Source organism: Varroa destructor, unplaced genomic scaffold, assembly GCF_002443255.2.
Source record: "Varroa destructor unplaced genomic scaffold, Vdes_3.0 BEIS01000002.1, whole genome shotgun sequence".
Lineage (NCBI taxonomy): Eukaryota > Metazoa > Arthropoda > Arachnida > Mesostigmata > Varroidae > Varroa > Varroa destructor.
The window spans coordinates 33,736,428-33,754,453 of record NW_019211455.1 but is presented as its reverse complement, the minus strand read 5'-3'; the positions used below and the strand labels follow the sequence as shown (position 1 = coordinate 33,754,453).

The 18,026-nt window shown below is 40.9% G+C and overlaps 2 long non-coding RNA genes across 2 annotated transcripts; one reads left to right on the top strand and one right to left on the bottom strand.

The window, feature by feature from the left end:
* Positions 1 to 747: 747 nt before the first annotated feature.
* Positions 748 to 16,581, top strand: LOC147757700 (uncharacterized). The gene is made up of 4 exons (XR_015321949.1): positions 748 to 857; positions 1,564 to 1,666; positions 7,626 to 10,038; positions 11,298 to 16,581. It is a non-coding gene; the product is annotated as an uncharacterized LOC147757700 (long non-coding RNA).
* LOC147757701 (uncharacterized) lies at positions 6,175 to 11,906 on the bottom strand. Its single transcript, XR_015321948.1, has 3 exons — positions 11,774 to 11,906; positions 8,891 to 10,466; positions 6,175 to 6,593 (listed from the first exon to the last, which is right to left on the bottom strand). It is a non-coding gene; the product is annotated as an uncharacterized LOC147757701 (long non-coding RNA).
* Positions 16,582 to 18,026: the final 1,445 nt, after the last annotated feature.

Here is an 18,026-nt window from a genome sequence, read left to right as displayed (position 1 = left end):
GGGACAAGTAAATACGTGGGTATTTTAACTTGCGTAGAGGAAGTTAATGGCATAGGTACCCGGATTATTATGTGCCCTTGAGACACGGATGTCAACAGCGAAACCAGTATGTGTGCTATCCTATTCTAAAGACAACCGCCTATTACAGAGAATAGGCCAGATTACGGCCAGTTCGTATTCTACAGCATGTCATGAGGAAACAAAGGCTGCAAACAATTATTACAGCCGTATTTATTGCTTCGCTGGCTCTAATATGTCAGTGGCTGTGTATCTCTATGGGATAGACCTATTGCGCTGTTCCACTATCAGTACATTTGGCTCAAAAGTGTATCGGCGGCCTTCTAACAGGCCACTGCTCTGCCAATCGGAGGGGTTGATCCCTCCAATTGCGACTGAATGCGTGCGACATACTGACGAGCAGTGGCCGTAGCCTTGTTAAAAAGCTAAAATCAGTCGGTCTAGACATAAATTTTAACAGTAGGTACAGGCGGCAGAGACGGGTCGAACAACCGGACGAATGACGTACATAAGACGTTCATTTCCGGAACCATGTCCGACTGCTTGCGAAATACGTGTACTGCTGGTAAACCCTCAATGCTGTCCGTCGTTCGGATCTCAGGCAAGCGCAACCAGGAAAAAGGCAGCCAGACTGAGAAAGAAGGAAGGAGATGTCAGTGAGGCTTTCACCTTTCCCGGAATCCAGTCAAGATGATTTAGAGGGACGCAGCCAAATGTTCTCAGAACCAGATTTGGTTGGCCGCCCGATCACCGTTTCTGGCTATGAAGTTGCCTTACACACCTAACTTATCGCTGTCTTTCCCGGAGTGTGGGACTTAAAAAAGTAGGCAGCCAATCGGGTCAGTATTTGCGCCTTAAATCTTAAGCTTTTTTTATGTAACAACGTTTCTTGAAGCACCCGAAAAAGAAAAGAACATGAGATCTTAAGAGACTTAAGGGAACACGTCAGTCAAGTGCATGGTTTGATAGTTCGAAAACTATTGCGTGATTTATATAGCAGACCACTAACGAGAATACTCGTATTCGCAGCTAAGAAATTCAGATGCAGCGTAAATCGCAGCACAGAATCATTTGTTTGCTAGTGCAACTACTTGTGTTAATACCCAACAGCTCATCTTTGATCATGAAAGTGCGTGCCATCCACGCACTTTCATGGCAGCGGTTCTCTATACGATTTGATACGACTAATTATAGCTGGTATTGATGCAAGCATGTCTAATATTTAATCCAAGCAGTCGATCATCCCCTTTTAAGTGAGTTCGTGATCTACCAAGTAGTTTAAGGACCCCGTCGAGTAGTAGCTGCTGTTGTCAGGAGAATTATTACAGGATAGATGATGCTATCCTCTCTTTTTCCTACCAATTCCGGCCTATTCTCCGCTATGCATTTCCTTAGATTTCGTTAGATATCCACAGGTAGATGAAATATTTGTACTTTATATGCCCTCGCGCTGCTTCTAGGATGCAAACTAACATTTTCATATGCAAACACTGATGGTGATACTGTTCCATGCCTAAGTATTAAATGCATTATGCATATATACAGCTGGACACAAGGAGTTTAGCACGTGCGTTGCATGCGCTGAACCAAGCAGATAAGTTGTTGGTCTAACAACTGCCCAGCATAGCTTCCAATCGATTCTATTGAGGTGAGTGGATTTTGTTATTTAGTGAAGCTTCTGCTGTTCTGCTGACTGATCTGAAGTGGTCGCAGAAAAGGTGCATCGAATCAAGTATAAGTAGTCTAGCAGGAGGAGGTGCAGCATGAACATACAGCAGACAGTAGATGCAGCAAATTTGAAATGGAATAAGGCAGACGCCGCAACTCGCAAGAGTTGTAGTCTAAATAGAGTTTCTTTTCTAGAAGTCGCTGTCCTGGCTGCATGTCTCGGTTTAACATCAGCCCTCTGCTCGTTAGCTTCCACCATTGGATACCTTAGGCATCCCTCGTACGTTTTTTGTGCCGCTACCTATTCTCCTAGCACCCGCGCAGTTGCCGCCTCGCAAGCACTGCCACCTTTGCCGAGCTCTCGTTCGGTTTACCCCGAACCCCACATCAACCAGCCTTTCCCTTCTCTGTTCTCTCCTCCTCCCCATTGGGAGAATCAACTCACCGGCTGTGCTGTACGCATATGTGTGGCCAACCACAAACAGCCCAACGTAACAATGGGCTGCAACGTGTCACTACTGCTCTGCGGCCTTACACTAAGTCTACAACTTTTGCTACTGCTACTAATGCTGCGCGCCGGTACACAATAACAACGACGATAGTGGCGACTAGTGCATATAGATACATGCTATGCTTACCTGCCTACCAAGTGAACGTTATGCACACTGTAAATAACGCCTTGCAGTCCATCCATTTCTTGCACGCGCTTCTCGCGTCACTACATCTACGAACAAACATAAGCCAAGCTTGCAACTGGTCGATACTGTCCCAAAAGATCCGACCGTAAGCAAGCTACGGCTTATGGTATGGGCTAGAGAGGCTGCTATTGAGGAAATACTTCAAGCACGTCACACGGGTAAATCGATAGGAGGACTGGAAGAGAGGCGAGCACAAGCCAAGAAAAAGAAAAGTATGGATTGTAGGAGAAATGTTTTTGCACAAGTGCAGCTGGCAGCTTTCTTTGGCAAATCACTAGGGGAGCCGCGTGCAGCAATGCACCTTTCGCGAAGATATCGTTATCACCAACAAGCCAACTATTCCGAAGTATAACGTTAAGTTCCCATAAGAAATGTTGAACCAATAACCTGCAGACTTTTGCAGAGTTACAATTTCTGCGCGCCTGTGCTTTTTTTTCTGAATTATTTTCCTTCTTTCTCTCTACCTATCTGATTTCCTCTGTAAAATGTAATATGTTAAGAAGTAACTTTAATTGAGCCTAGACATCATCATATATAAAGCACTCCATCTGAATTCGGATCGGCTTTTTTAGGCTGTTTGTCATTGCAGATATCTGTTTATTTGCTATTATTAATATTGGAGGAAAGTTAGTTCTTGGTAGAACAAAGATACAAGATTGAATGTGAATGAATGGAAAAACCTTGGACATTCACCAGAATTTCACTGAAAATGAATTCTAACATATTAAATTTTTGTTCCGGAAATTAGCAGTTGTTTTGGATTATTGGAAGATAGCAATTAGATATAATAAATTGAATTATCCAACGTCAGCTTTTTTAGGGGCCTTCTCGCTTTTTGGAGTTTTTAGCCATTTTGAACATTTGGACCTTTGATGCTTTTGGTGTGCTATTGACTTCCAGCCAGCCAACATTTAATTTGGCTGGATATTTTTTCTCATTCGATCAATTTTTAACAAGTCCATACTTAGCAACACCGCTTGGCGCACTATTACTATTTAAAAGAAATTAGAAAAGGGACGTTCTTACAACAACTATTGAGTGATTTAGGTTTCGACTTCAAAGTGTAATTAAGCTGAATAGATGTTATATCGATAGATATTATCTCCAGGGCTTTTTTATTGACTTATTGATTATATTATTTAAAAAGAAAAGATCCAGAATTAGACGGAACGTTCCGTATATATAAAAGCGGATCAATGTAGAGTTGCTATCGACAAGCAAAAAAGAGAAATGCCCCCATCCCGTGACTCCGGTTTTTTTTCGTTTATTAGAGCAATCGCACCAGGCGCAAAATGTCCCAAAAAGACTAATTGTTTGAGCTTATTTGGACGACTGGATTGCCAATGGTACTTTTCTCTCTACAACAGCCGTTAAATTCTCAATGAAAGACCTACACGTATAAAAATGGCTTTTTAAACCAACTTCGTAAATTTTTGAGTTTAAATCCAAACGCCATTGAAGGTCTTTCGGTTTTAAAGGTCTTCTTAGCATACTTCAAAAGCCTTATGAAATTTAGCCATAACGTAAATTTCGAAAAAAAGATAGAACATTGTTTTATCTTGGCAGGAATTTAGACAAATTGATCAACAGTTGATTTTCGCTTGAATTCCAAACGAGATGTATTGTTGTTAGCCATTATGAATTTCTTTTCTTGTTACAGGAAGAACTAGCTCTTTTAGCAATAAGAATTGAACGTTTGACAAAGCGTGCCGGGGAAATCGGGTAGCCACTAAATTTACTATTTTAAAATTACTCGTAAAAATGATAGATTAAAACGGTCGCGCCTGCTCAGACTTGCTTATTCTTCCGTTTCTAAGCCAATACTACTTCGAATGACTTGTGGATAGCACGGGGGCGTGGAATGAGTTCAAGGTCCGTCTTCTCAAGCAATTGAGGGAAACATCACCCCATACGGCAGAATACGTCGCATATGTCCGTAAGGCTGATAACGATCTGTACACATTTACGCAGGAGAAACTGTTTTTATTAAGCGCGTCGGGCTGCTTTTTGACGCCAAGGAACCATGCCCGTGTGACGACTTATTGCTGCGTCACCACCAAACCTTATGGCCTTTGCGAAGCTTACGCGTGACTATAAGACGCGCTGACACGTAGTTAAAACTAGCTTGTCGACAGGCTCACCTATCAGCGGACGAAGTAGCTTGAGAATATACTGTGATACGGAGAGCCAAACTCAAAACCTGGAAAATTAAACGCCTATATTCCTATACATGTTACGGCGCGTACAAGTATTTCTTGTCGAGAGAAGAGAACAGGAATAATCCTAGGTTCTTCCGTCGCTATCGCTGTACAGAATGTTGTGTCGCCCAAATAAGTTGCGTTTATGTCGATAGCCGTCTTAACCAAGTCATAAGCATAGGAAATAATGATTAATATAGAACTGTCCGTTATGCTACGACCCGGCTCTTTTAAAATTACTCTTTCCTTGAAACAACTACGATTACATTATATCATCTTAGCAGTTTCATCACAGCATCCTTCAGCTTTGTACAGCTTGATAGGAATATAGATGTTTCTATATAGTTTTATAGAAAATTGAAACGGAAGTAGAAAATTGTAAAGACAAAAATTTTCTGTATGCTACGAACGCTATGGGTTACAAGGCAAGCGACAGGATGCGATGCGGACGCTATCGCAGCTAGCATTAAACTGCTCACGAAAAATCTTAGGTCAAATCCTTGTGGAATCGTAGAATCCAGTGAAAAGAGTTTCGTCCCTTATGGAACCCACTGAAAAAGCATTTTTCTTAATGGTAATATAGGGCACCGAAATTTATAAAGGAAGTGAGTTTACCGATATCACCTCTAACTAGTGTTTGTGCGAGGTATACGTTAGAGAATATACGTATTTTTATTTGATACCATTCAGACGCCCACGAGGCTAGCGAGATACTGAAACAAGCTTCGACGTGTTCTACATCGGAAATAAACGGCATTGACTTCTCGAATAATGCGTTTACCGTAGCTGGCATTTAGTAGGTAATTGCAGATTATGCCTCATAACATTAAGTACGTTTTCATTTGGGTTTCCGTCATGAAATTAGCTTAAAAAATTTTCTGTTGTTCTCTCTAGCAACAAATGTAATGAAAATTCTGTCTCAGTTTGTCGGCAAACCATTGTTTCCTCTGCACGAACTCCCGATCTTTGCAATCGCTGAAGAACCCCTTCCGTAGGAAATGCTCGTGTAGTTTTTTTGATGTTAGATTCGATGACCTTCAGCACGTTCGCACCGTTCATAGCGCCCTTTACAGGTTCTACCGCGCTCGAAGCACATCATGGCAGCCGATCATAACTGCTCTTAACGAAATGTTTAAACACCCACACAGGTCAAACGATAGAATGGACCACACCTAATCCCTAGGGTTTTCGAGGGATTGGGCCCACCGTTCAGTCCATATCTCTTACCATCAAAATGAGGTGGACTGATGTAGACTTGGTTGTTGGCTAGCAGGAAACTTTCTCTGCAGTTATTACGCGCTCTAACTAAGGATACATCTGCATCTGATAGTTGCAAACTTTCGTTGACTTCTGATTGGTCTATTTTGAAAATATTTGGCATGTATAGAATTAGACTTATGTTTGGCCGACGTGCTTAAAGGGGTCCAAGATTTCCAAAATTCAGTAATAAATTTCCTTTCTTAATTTTGTGAATAGCTTGCAGGTAACTTCTATAAAGGGTTCAACGTTATGGCTCGCAACATTCAAATATTACTTATGAAGAGTATTTTTTCAACCGTTTTTTTTCTAAACCAACATTTTACACCGTTGCAGCGAATTGCACGAGTTGCAAGTCTCCTAACACTGCATCACCGAATGCTATATCTAGAGTTTTCTCGATACGGCCTCAAAACTACTGCTAAGCCCAAAAAAGTGAAATGCTTAATTATCGTGCCCACAAGATCCCCTGCTTTCTATATTAAACTTGCATATCCGTGCTATTCCGTTAGGGTTAAGCGTCACACACTAAAAACGCTTTTAGAGGCAAATTTACTATTTTCTTTTTTATTACTTTACGTGTCCACATACGTGTTCAAATATTCAGTGGTCGAAAAAATATATTGAAACAATATTGCGAAATATTGTTATGTAAATATGAGCTTTTTGGTTCTTTTTGGACTTTCCGCTATTTTTTTGATAACAACATAATCCCATCATTGTAGAACCTCTGCTGTTTCTGGTCTGCATTCATCTGCAAAAATTAAATTAGCAGTATGAAGCAAGGTTTGCAAGGACAGAAACATGATAGTCTGACGGTGCAAGATCCGGGGTACATGCCCTTTAAATTAAATCATAATATTATATATATAATAATTTAATATATAATAATTAAAATTACCTATCAAAATTCTCTGAATACCGAGTTACTAAAGATGTATGTGGTTGAGCATTGTTGTGGTGTAAAACGGTACTAGACGACAACAGAAGCTTAATCAATCGCTTTGCTAGGCAGCCGCAGCTTGTAATATACGATCCTTTTTGAACCCTACTAAAAGCATCTGCATCGGCATCGGTCCGAACTATACCTTAGATTGTTGATTTTTTTACACATTACTGTAGTATCTGATTTACTTTTTATCATCCATAATTAGCCGGTTCGGAAACAGCTTTATTTCGTAAATTTTTTTGCACGGAGTCACAGACATGAAACTTCTTTTGCAACCAACTTTCATCAAGGGTCTTAAACCTATTCGGTGTTGGACGTCAAGTTCCTTAGCGATATGATGGTTATTCATGGGCGTCTTTGCTCAACTTTTACAAATACTTTTTTTGTACTTGCTCAGCCATAACGGAGTATCTTTCACACCAAAATTTCCAGACCGAAAGCCACAGAATAACCTTTAGGCCATTTATCGAGATAACGTACTTCGATTGTAAACAGAGCCCATTTTTTTATGGACCTGGGCGACCTATGTGCGTTTATCCTAATAAAGTTGTAAATAAAAGCGACTTTTTCATCTTCAAGGCTCGTGTTTGACTGTACAATTTCAACCTGTCTACTGTCGCTAAATCTCAGCTTTTAAATAACACCGCCGCTGACGTGACACGACGCGTCTCATATAACCATATATAATCATATATATCTATATATATAATACAAGCTCATATATAGTCATATATATCAAACGCATAATTGTAAAGATAGCGAATATATTTTCAACGACCAATTATTTAGCGGAGTAACCTATATGTGGAATCAAAGTCATCGTTTCTAACCTTGCAGGTCTTCGAACCGTGACTGTTATGAAAAGTACGAGTAGAATCGGCAGTGAACTTACGAAGGATTTCTTCAAACTTCATCCGTGGTTTAATTTTCCATCAACTGAGTCAAAGAACAACTTGGAAACCGTTTCTAGCTCCTATTTATAAATTCCGCGAAAATGAGGCGCACGATATTCGAAATAGAAAAACAGCAACAAAACACGGCCAGTGGAATAACTGCGGTGCTGCAGAGAAGCACTCCCTCTCTCTCACTTTCTCTGTAAAATACAATAAGATAGCTCTAAACGTATATACCTGATTAGACTTCGAGGTCCCATTAGGACTATCGCTTGTTCCGAGGAATAAAACTTTACCGTGTACAGCGGACCCGAAGAAGCTCCTGGAGCAGGTTCATGATGCCCCCTCGAAAAACTCGATTGTTGTGAAATTTTATTCACGTCTGTCCTCTACAATCTTCGGTTTGTCCAGCCCGAAGAGACCTCCGAAAGAAAGCTTCTCCGGCCGAAGAGATTATAATCGTCGGCTCGCCTGCCGTCCCAAGGAATTGGCAACACTATAGCCGGTAGCAGGGCTACCGGTCGCAGCGATCAAATTAAAAACATGTGCCATTTAGGATTTTGGACAGCAGGAAGTTATTCTCATAAAAGGCCGAAATGGCCACCCAGCCGTAGAAATGGCTTGGCCACCGCAGGTCTGCATCACGGCAGCGTCATCATTCCATTGCTTCAGCAGTGCTCGTCGATCACTTGTCGATATCAAGGAAATTTTAACTAGCTCTCAGCATTATACCAACGCAGTGTTTGTAGGTTTTAAACCTTCCCAAGGAACTTAGTTTTATAAGCATCTTAGCCAACGCCGCGAACGTGCTTGACCTAATAGCAGCGATACTCCAGTGAACATGGTTATAATCGATAATGGGATTTCAGAGCTGGCAGCGTTCTTCCAGACTACAGGTGCGGCCAAAGGTGATAACTTAAGCCGCTCTTCCCTTCTCAGTGGTGCTTAAGGATCGTACATGTGGGCTTAGAAATATGGTGGAGGGTTTTTTCTACGTAGAAAAGACGATTTAGCTGTTAACGGGAGCAATCATTTTCATGAGCACCGGGGCCTAGTCAGCTTACATTGTGCCGTCTCGGAACTAGAACGGATTGTCAATTTAACTAAAATAAAGGCAATTACAATACAAGGCAATACAAGGTAGGATTGTAGTCCCTGACACACTATCTCTCTGACCTACCGCTGACATGTGCTAATCGATTCACTTACCTTAAAAAGATGCAAAAACGTTTAGCCTCGGCCGATCGTCCCTTTTATATGCTTTGCTACTTTTCGACCTCAAAGCTGCTATATATGGGATGAGCTTGACCTAGGGTGATCTTAAAGAATCACAGAGTATTTCAAGCATTTAAGCCGAACAAAGGCCTTGTTCTTTAAAAGAGCCTTGAGATTGTGCCGAACAACTCGCAATATGCTTGAATATTGCGATCTGTATCACGCCTTTCGCGGTCCACAAAATTATCGTTGGGCAGTCTGGCTTGGTAAATACTAGCAGTAAGGTGATATATAGTGTATAATGCAATCATTAGTAGACCCTCAATAACTCTTTGAACCTTAGGTTGACTAACCCAGGATGACATTAGCTTTAGCCAGGCTCGTCGCATCTAACTCGCAGGTTAGATGAGATCGTCATGTATAAGATAGCTTATACGACTTAGTGTGCGAACTTGTTATAAATTTATATATATTTCAAGTATCTCAGTTGCTATCTGAAAAAGGTGGATAAAATACCTTGGTTCATTGACTTTGTGAATAAGGTGTATTAAAAGATTATAAATATTTATCCAATTTATTATAGAATTAGGTCAGAAATCGTTTCTTCCAGCATGACCACCAAAATTGCCGGAAGTGGTCAGCACGAGGCATATTTCTTACTTAGAGCATATTTTATCAAAAAAAACAGGCCAGTCTTTGGAAGTCTGTTGTTTCGAATCAACTTCTTATTTATTTTATTTTTTTGTCTTATAGCATTTATTTATGTTTTAATATTTATTGTGAAGAAAGGAAGACCCTAAGAGAATAACTTTAAAGGAGAAACATTAAAGTTTGATTACAGCTATTAAAAGGCTTGCAGATCTGTAAAGGGTCTTCGATTTTCTTTGAAGTATTTTTGTTCAGATTGTTCACGCTTGCTCCTTAAACTCTAAAAGAAGACGATGAACAAACTAGGTGTCAAACAAGAAAAATGCAGGAGCTATGGAGACTGTCGTTTACTATACTCGCCAAACATTGTCCCCGCAAATGATAATTATCGGTAACTTGTCAACAGGGGTATCGCTCTAATTTCAACATGATGTCGAAACTGCGTTGCGAAACTTCATAAACTCCCTCACCCCATATGTCTACAGGAGCGCAAGGTATGTTACGCTATTGAAATGGCACAACTGATTGACAATAGTGCTGCACACTTCAAATGAAATAAAAAGAAACGCTGTTTGTACAAGATCTCCGACCCAGTCGAATCACGACGGGTCGGTTGAGCTATTTTTTTCAATAGATCTGCGGGCTATTGCGTTGACTCGTGGCCGCGCCCGGCTACAGATAGGTGGAATTGTACTTTGCTGTTGCACTGCGTAATAAGATCACTAAACCCATATTATCCGTAATATTTATTCTAACCTGGAACCGTTTTGAAACATAACGTAAGACTTGTAAAAGAAAGGAAAGGAGCTACCGTTGCTGCGTTTTCATTCTTCTTTTTCGGGACGCTCCTCTTCGGGCCTTCTTCTTACTGTTTAAAGCTCTTCTTTGTTGTGCAAGATGGTAGTTTTATTATTCCATCTACCTGTAGCATGAAACAAACGATCAAAAACGTTTTTAACCACGTATTTCTCACACAACACTTCTCGTTTCTCGGAGGGGTTCAGACAGCGCAGAACAGCACCTCATCTGTCTCACCTAAAGTGCATAGAACGCATATGTCATATTGCTATCTTTACCATGCAGTTTTTATACTGGTCGCATTTAAATAAATAAAATTTAGGTGTAAATAGGTGAAGTCTTATATTCATATATATATATATATATATATATATATATATATATATATATATATCATACAGGGGACCCCGTCCAGCTTCTCGGTTTCTTTGCAGCTTTTTTTGTCGCTATTTCTGCATCATTGCTATTTTGGGAATCAATAGACCCATATTGTCATGTAAACATCATTCGGCTTATTCTTCATCCAGAAGATCCCGCGGTAGCATCTCAGTAAGCACGAAGATCGCGTCAGTATAAACAGTCCAATGTGCTGCGGCTACAAAGAGCTATAGCAATTTCTAGCCCCTTGTGCCGTCAGAAAAGTCTATCTGTAACTCAAATTATAAAATGATATTGCTCGATACAAAGTCATATCGAAGTAGCATACAGCACTACGGACCCTGTCACCCATGCTAGAAAGTATCTAGCTCCTTTCGAAAGCATCTCATCCTGGCATAAATTTTGCTAAGTTAAGTGCACTACAAAGTGCTTTTCCTACAGTGCATAGGAAATATGGTGTTCCTGTTAGATCACTAATGGTCTATCACCACCCCTAAATACGTCATATGTCACTTAAGCTATACGCGATTTCACTACACTTCTAGAATAACTCCCGCGACTTTTTCTTTTATTTCAGTCCGATGCATAGCCTTGACTTTCTCTGACGTCGCCTTAAGGAAGTGACCATCATAACGGCAAAGGTTCCATTTGTCTTTACTTCTAGCGCCTTGACAAAGAGAGCTGTTACAATCAACGCTAGATGATCGGTATAGACAATGCTCCTTAGCATATCCGGGATATTAATGATCACGTCATAGGCGAAGTTCTACAAGATCGGTATAAGGACTGACATCTGGAGGAGTCCCGCTGTGACCTTTTATGTCAGACCTCCAACTGGAGACTTTTATCCTCTAGATATAAAGGTTCTATTTTCCTAAGGTATGGCGAAATGCCTGTTTTACCCAGAGCTTTACGACTACCCCCAGTTCGTTTTATTGAAGGTATTTCTAATATATTACACACATATCACAAGATGTAGTTTCAAATCTTGAGAATTTTTCTTCTTATGCGTCCTGTACAGCACTCTCTTAGTAGTTATGAGGATTGACTTACCCTTACGAAAGTCAGATCTCAGTCTAACAAAGCTTGGTTGCTTGAGCCATAAAGCATTTTATGCCTTTAGCACCCGTAGCGAAAAGGCAGATGGGTCTAAAAGCTGTTGTGCCAGTCTTGTCCAGTTTCGGAATCACGACCGCCTCCTCCTTTTTCCATTTTTTCAGAAATCGACCTTCTCAAAGAAGTTCATTAGTAAGGGCCTTAATTACTCCACAGCCTTCGGTGGGATCATCAGGCCTGGAATTCTTATCGAACGTCACCCGCTTGCTAGTTTTCTTTGACTTCCTCGACTGCGACATCAGGTATTGCAGGCTTTACTTTTTTTATATGCGTCATTCTCATACCTGCCTGTCTAAAAAAAACTGTCAACTTTTTTCTTGATATCCGCCGAAAGGGTCGAAATCTTATAGAAAAGTCTAAACCTAACGTTCTCGATCGCTTCCACCTCGTTTGTCCCATTTACACTTTTCGCTGGTGTTAATGATAGCGTTCAGTATTTTATACTCTGCTTTGACTTCTTTCTCTACTTTTCTACTGTTTCATTCGCACCTTTCCCTGCATACGTTTTTCTTCATTGTCACGTAATCGTCCTTTGAAAGGCTCGTGTCAACCATATGCATGTAAGGCAAGCCGCAACGGTATATTTATTTTACCAGTATAGTGATCGTTTCCTTCTAGGATGATGAGTATCGTGTGGGGAGGTATTTTTGCAGGCTTCTGTCAGTTTCCGCTTGATAGTAATTTTATGGAAGTCATCTTTCGACCAACATCTTGAGCCAAAACTGTGTTGACTCTCCGGTACCTACCGTCTTCGCCGTAGGTTCGGTAGCTTCTTAGTCATATTTCCGCATATCCCGAAAAATACAAATCTATGAACATTTCTGAAGAACTTCTACCACATTTCATCCGTCTATTCTGGATAAAGCTTCTTGACTGGCAATTTCCAGATCAATGAAAGAACCGTTCTCTTTTTGGTGGAGGGTAGGAGTTCCATCATCATTCGGTCCCCCTCCGCCATCCAATTTTGTAAAATAACTCCACTTATGAGGGTCCAACTGCTGTCTCATTGGGTAATACCGCACTAAAATACTCAGTAATTAAAATATTTTTTCACCATGCATCTGCACACACTCCTTTAAGCTCAAAAGAATCCTCCTCAAGTCTTGCTTGTAGCCACTGAGTCAATACTCCTTCCTGCTCTTGTCTCTCGTCTGCCACTAATTTAGACCGAGCCGTCCGCTAAGTCTATTATTCTCTGGCTAATAAGGAGCGCGTTTGTGTGACTCACTAAAAAGAACTAGACGTACCTTGCGCCTGTTACTGTCCACCCGTTACTGTTTGCTGGTGCCCTAATCTTGTTTCTCATTATTTTGCTATGCTGCTTAATGTTAGCCTAACGGAGGTTCGTGTAGCATTGGTTTTTTCTGTCCTTGCTTTTTAAATCCCTGAGGTTCATTGCTGTTGCTTTTCCGTGACCGTACTTATAATCAGTTTAATTAGTGATTTTCTTGATTTCTTTTTTTGCTTTATCTGCTCTAATGTTTTTTATTCGGGGCGTATCATAGAGCTTGGCTTGAAATCTTCGATTGAGCAAACAGCAGTATGGCCCTTTATCCTCATTATACTCCCTAATCGTGTAACCTCTCATCGCTCACCTGTAGCACCTTTTTGCCTTTTACCTTATCTTCATTGCAGTCCTTCGAAATATGTCCGATCTTCTGACGTGTTGGAAGCTACATCCGTATTTCTGGAGAGCGATGGTTATTGCCAAGCTTGATATTCCTCAGTGCGAACAGTCGAAAGCGACAGATAGACTATTCTATGTGACTACTTATAACTGCTGCTCGTGAAAGCCTTTGTCTTTACTTTCAGCCCTGTGAATATACTGAGTGCTAATCTAGGTTCCAGTTTAATTCGTGCGGCGTCTTTACCCCGACATGTGTATCTGCCACCTCTTCCAGCATTTCTGCCAATGATTTACTGCCTTCCCGTTAAGCTTCATTAATGTTAATCTGTATATTTCTTCCGCGAGATCTTGTTATCTTTCCCATTGTTGCTTCTGTCTCTTCCGGATCTACGCAGCCCCGTAGTCTCTGAAGGGCTTGTTTCGCCCTTCTCGACATCTATCGCTTCTGAGTGTTTGACTGGTGGTCTGAAGCTGTTTTTTTGAAGACTCCAAGCTTGTAATTGCTACTCGTAAAATAACTGCATCTTCAAGCCTTCCCTCTCATCATAGCATTCCCATTTCTCCGATATGTGTAGCACTGGTGTGTCTTTTTTCCTCATTTCTGCACTTTTGGTGATATTCTTTCCAAATATCTAGAAAAGACGTCGGCTAGAAAGTTTTGCAACGTGGGTAGCATTTTGACTGTCATTAAGTTGGTAGTAATGAAAAGAAACTCTTCTTTTTTTTTACTTCGTCATTTTCTATTCCTAGGGCATTAGTGTCGGTCAGCGTGGCCGCCCTTTTTGGGGTTAGCTTCTAGGTAGAAAAAGCTGGAGGGAACAAGATTCTGATAATTGTTCAGTCTTTCACGACGACTACGATTCGGACTTGTCCAACCGCAAAAATGGGTTTCCAGACCGCCATTCTACGGTTAAACGCGCTTTTCAGCCACTCGTCTGCAATGACAGCTGTTATATCACCCTTGTTTAAAGCTTCCTGATTTTTCAATGAACTAGCGGACCCTGTGTGGGGTTTCTGACGCAAGCGGTACCTGTTAGATCCGTTAGGGGACTTCAACAGCCCGCTTTCTTTAAAGTGATTAGCTGAACCTGACTCCAACCGCTACTGATCCAGTGATATACGTGATCAATTCAGGGTGTACGTTCTCTTGAAGGTAGAGTGGTTTGTACAGGCTAGCGGACTGTCCAGGGCTACAGTTCAGTCTTTTAGCTATGGTGAGATCTACTTTGCAGTCTCAACACATTCGTACGAAGTGAGTGCGACCATGCTTCCCAGGTGCTCGAGCAACTGGTTGATTGCGCCGTAGGTTCGATGAAAGGAAGCTCAAACGGAAGGTTAAGGAACACAAGCGGTTTGCAAAGGAACGAAAACGGCCACCGGCTTAGGTTATGAGGTGTATGCGTAAAGAATGGCTTGAGCTTAGTTCAGTTTCATAATCGTTGTAGGTAGAACATGAAGAAGTTTGAAGTAAGACTGTGTGAGCGCGATCTATTCTAAACAACCTGGATATGTTGTTTGCTATATTCCCGGATAGCGTTCAGAGAGCGGCGTTTTTCACTAACTTCCTCAGCCCAGAAAGGATAACTTCCTACGCTGAATTATTATGAGAAATCTGGCACTAGTTGGTAAAAGCGGTAAGTTATTAAGTTTGTTTCTTGAGGCCAGTAAAATCCTTTGTAGAATTGTGAAGGCACAAAGCAAAGAGGCTTTTAGCAAAACAACAATTCGTTAATTACGGTATATTGCGAGGTTTCGAATAGGTTCAGGCGTAAGCTAATGCTCAAATTCGGAGTGGATATCAGTGGCAAGGAAGTTTATTATGACAAGATGCTGCGCGAAAAGGAAACAGTCAGTACTGCCAGGTATTTTTAATTATAAAGAAGATTCATAAACCTGTGGCGCGACAATCAGTAGCATAGCGTGGCTATTTGAAGATAACGTACAACGTTTTCGCTATGCCTCAGTCACGGCCTAGATAGAGAAAAACAATCAGACGATAGTTCCAGTTATTATTATATTACTCAGACTTAAGGGCGCGTGCTTCCGACAGTTTCGAAGAAAATGATAGATAGTATTATGTGTTCTCCATCAAGCCATCGGTAATTACTTTACACTACTATGGAAAAGCTCTTATAGCCTCAACCTAGATGTGTAAACAATAAAAAGGCTTATATCTGACGTATATCGTAATATGGGTTCTACAGATTGGGTGGAGGGTCAGTATTAACATTACACAAGAAACGCGTAAAATGAACTTCCTATTTAACAGGCTTGTTATTCGCTCGTTATTTGTCTATTAAGAAAGGCGACGAAGGTTGTAGGTTGCCAATTATACTAAAGGTGACCACAAGGTGTTACCAAAGGCAACTCCAAGACGGACCCGTGTGATAAATGAAAAGAGACTAATATGTGAAATATTCTGGAATGTATTGCAATAAGGCTTATTGCTAAAACTTATTGTTTGTGTAAGAAACGTAATAAAGGATTTGATGCAGCTATGATATTGTGGAAAATAGATAACAAAAATGTGATTTTAGTCAAAAAATGGAGGGGATAATTATTACGAGGACACACTTAAGTTGCTGCAGCAAAAAGTTGACCTTATTGAAACGATAACATGGTGAACGAGATCAAGTAGTTAAAAAAAAACGTTGATATGTGACAGAGAAGAGTATACTGGCTCGGCTTTACTCTTAGAAAATATAACAAAAGAAGCTCGAGTCATAGCTCAAATATATATATATATATATATATATATATCAGATATTAAGCGATATTATAAATCCCGCAGAGAGGATAAGAAGCCAGGATGCTGCAGATAGACTGAACCGGTTGGATAAATATAAAAGCACACCTGAAGATAGGTGGTCACGTACGACGAGTTACTGATGACCTTTTTAGAGCTGATTAAATAACTGCTAGACTTAAAGAAAGAGTTCCCGTAGTAGCTTAGTAGGTAATGTAGATACATTATGCCTGCTTATTTTAGGAACACGTTGTGGCCTGGGTTCGAACCCAAGCATAGACAGCCTTCGTTTCTTCGTCTGATAATATGCCTGACGGCGATACCGGATGTAAAATTCGAAACATAGAATAAATAGAAACTTCAAGAAAGAAATCATAGGCTAGTTCTCAGCCTTGGAGTTAATTTCGGCACTATGCTACCTAGAATATAGAAAAGTTAGACATGCGGCTAAAAATTGCACAGCAAATAAGAACCTACTACTGATGAGACACTAAAAGACATGCAGCAAGAGGCTGAGCCACCTTGCACCTAAACCGAGTATACTTGTGAAACATCTTCGGTTCTCCATGAAACTGTAAACGTAAGTATAGTACAACAGCTAAGGGCGAAAACGATTAAGAGACTTTTAAATAAATAAAGATACCTTGAGGATGGTGGTTGGCCGTCATATAAGAAAACGTGAAAATATATTTTCCTTTCATGCTAACCGGTCATTTGCGGAAGGCTAGCGACAACACCCCGAATTAACATTATACAGATCAACTGCAATTTAAGCAAAGCTGCCTACGCCTCATTCGATAGCATAGCTCGTAGACACAAAACTGCGCTCTGCCCTATGAGTAGATTACACATGACGCTAGCCGACGGAAAAGGCGGGTGGACCGCAGCATACAAGAGAGAATACGTGTGTTGGCTATATAAGGCCCGGTTAGAGTTCTGCAGACAGAAGCGCGCATGAGTTAAGGTGCGATGTATTGGGTGATTCTACTCGTGTAATGGTAGTCCAAACAGCTCGATTAAGAGCGTCATGTGTAAGCTAAATAGCATAATTACTTCTGTACAGGATTGTAGGCAGCTTTTCGGTTGTTTTAATGCTGGCTTAGAGGTGTAGAAAGACCAGAGAGTCTAATTGAAGGTAGGTTTTCGAATGGAATGGCTGGCCACTAATGATCTCGCAACCATCATCGGGAACGACATGCCTGCCTTCCAGTGAAACGGACATCAATTTTACGTCAACATAAAGGCCAGCAGCCTTAGCAGCTAATAGCATAACGGGATGGCGAGTTCTCGATAAGAGAATTTCAGTGACCATTATCATAGTTACGAGCACGAAGTGGGTCTAAAGGGCCGCTGAACCTTAAGATATAAAGCAGCAATGTGTTCAAAAGAGCTTTCAGGAACGCGCTGAAGGAAGATGGGCATTTCGCAAGCGCTTCTGACCTCCCGACCGTTTTGGCAAGGATTTGCATGTTTTCTAGATTCACCCCAAAAGACAAAGGTCCTATATGGCCACAATACTAATGGAATAAGAAAATCCATTTAGTCCGATAGAAGTGTACCGGGATTCGCTGATAGTTTGAAACGAGAAAAAGTGCATAAGGATCGCTTATTTGCAGAGATAACCAGTTATTATTTATGGAAGGAAGATGGCGCGTGGGGTAACGTTGCCCCCTTAGCAAAAGACAAAAAGGCAAAGAGCCCGGTCTTTACGACTTTCCAGTACCTATAGTTGAGTTGTTTATTAAAAAGGTTTTACGGTTGGTGTACCAATAGCAAAATGAGCCTAGTGGATGAGGTGGACATTACCGAAGTTTACA